Below are 2,149 nucleotides of genomic sequence, written 5' to 3'. Positions count from 1 at the left end.
GGTGATGATGAAGTTATCGCCGTAGTGCTTTGCCTAAGCACTATGACGATATGACCGAGGTGTGTAATTGTGGAGGGGGCACCGCACCCGGCTAAAAGATCAACTTGTCTATTCTAGGGTGCCCCCTGCCCCCATATATAAAGGAGGGAGGGGGAGGCCGGCCGACCCTAGGGGTGCTCCCAAGGAGAGGGAGTCCTACTAGGACTACTGGTCCTAGTAGGATTCCTCCACAAGGACGAGAGGGGGAAGGAAGGAGTGGGAGAGGGAGTATGAAAGGGGGCGTCGCCGCCCCTTGTCCTATTCGGACTGCTAAATGGGGGGGGGACGCGGCTTGCCCTGGCTACCCTCCTCTCTCTCCAATAAGGCCCATGGTGGCCCATTAGTTCCCCGGGGGGGTCCGGTAACCCCTTCGGCACTCCGTTTTACCCGAAACTATCCGAAACACTTCCAGTGTCCGAATAACATGGTCCAATATATCAATCTTAATATCATTCACTACAGGAATCAGCTACTTTGCCATTTGCCACGGCAGACGGCAAAAGGCTCCGGCAAAGTGAGGATCGGAAAAGGGCTACTTTGCCGTCTGCTTTCAGCGGCTTACGGCAAAGGGGCCTTTGCCATCAGCAGCTAACGGCAAAGAAAGCAGATGGCAATAATTACGCTGCTAGTCCGTTAGGTGGCTAGCGGCAGCCTTTGCCATCCGCCGCTGACGGCAAAATTTGTCCGGCCTTTGCCGTCCGCCGAATGATGTCAGCTGGACGTCACTACATGGCAGGCCTTTCCCGTCCGCGGTTGTAGGCAAAGTTGTTTACTCTTTGCCGTCAGCCACTGGACGCAAAACCTTTGTCGTCCGCCGCTGTAGGCAAACTGTCCAAATGGGTCAGTTCCTAGGAGGCACAGGTGGCCGACACGTGGCTGCTTTGCCGTCCGCGGCTGTCGGCAAAGGTGCCTTTGCCGTCCGCGGCTGTCGGCAAAGGTGGCTTTGCCATCACTGGCTGACGGCAAAGATCCTGCTTTGCCTCATTTTTCGGTTTTTTTAAATGCAACAATTTTGACAGCAAATATATATGACATATATACATATATATATTTCACACGGCTATTTAACAGCAAACATATGACATATCCAGCACATAAGTTTCATCGTACATACATATATAGTTCCATCCATTCATACATAGCAAGTTCCATCAAGTTGCACATACACATTGTTCCATCCATAGATATTACAATGCAAAGTTTCATCAAGATAGCAAGTTCCATCATAGCAAGCTAGAAGAATACTTGAAGAGAATGAAAGAAAAAACAAGCACTCCATCATAGCAAGCTAGCTTCCGTGAAGTGAATGAAATCTACAAAATGGCAAATAAGAAAGTTAGAAAAAGGTGACTAGAAGAAGAAGACTAGAAGAAGAAGACTTGAACAAGAAGAAGACTAGAACAAGAAGACTAGAACAAGAAGTATATGTCATTTATGAGCTAACTTAGGTGAAATGGATCATATATGAGCTAACTAAGTTGAAATGGGTCGTTTATGAGCTAACTAAGGTGAAATTGATCATTTATGAGGTAACTTAGGTGAAATGGATCGTTTATGAGCTAACTTAGCTGAAATGGATCATTTATGAGCTAACTTAGTTGAAATGGATCATTTATGAGCAAACTAAGGTGAAATGGATCGGTTATGAGCTAACTTAGGTGAAATGGATCGTTTATGAGCTAACTAAGGTGAAATGGATCCTTTATGAGCTAACTTAGGTGAAATGGATCGTTTATGAGCTAACTTAGTTGAAATGGATCTTTTATGAGCTAACTTAGTTGAAATGGATCGTTTATGAGCTAACTAAGGTGAAATGAATCGTTTATGAGCTAACTAAGGTGAAATGGATCATTTTGAGCTAACTTAGGTGAAATGGATCATTTATGAGCTAACTTAGTTGAAATGGATCATTTATGAGCTAACTTAGGTGAAATGGATCATTTAAGAGCTAATTTAGGTGAAATGGATCGTTTTTGAGCTAACTTAGGTGAAATGGATCGTTTATGAGCTAACTTAGTTGAAATGGATCGTTTATTAGCTAACTTAGTAAAAAGCATCATTTTAGAGCTAACCTAGGTGTGATGGGTCATTTTGGAGCTAACCTAGGTAA

The sequence above is a fragment of the Triticum dicoccoides genome, chromosome 1A (genome assembly GCF_002162155.2).
Source record: "Triticum dicoccoides isolate Atlit2015 ecotype Zavitan chromosome 1A, WEW_v2.0, whole genome shotgun sequence".
In the NCBI taxonomy this organism is placed as follows: domain Eukaryota; kingdom Viridiplantae; phylum Streptophyta; class Magnoliopsida; order Poales; family Poaceae; genus Triticum; species Triticum dicoccoides.
The sequence above is the reverse complement of the archived record's forward strand: the minus strand, read 5'-3'. Positions refer to the sequence as shown.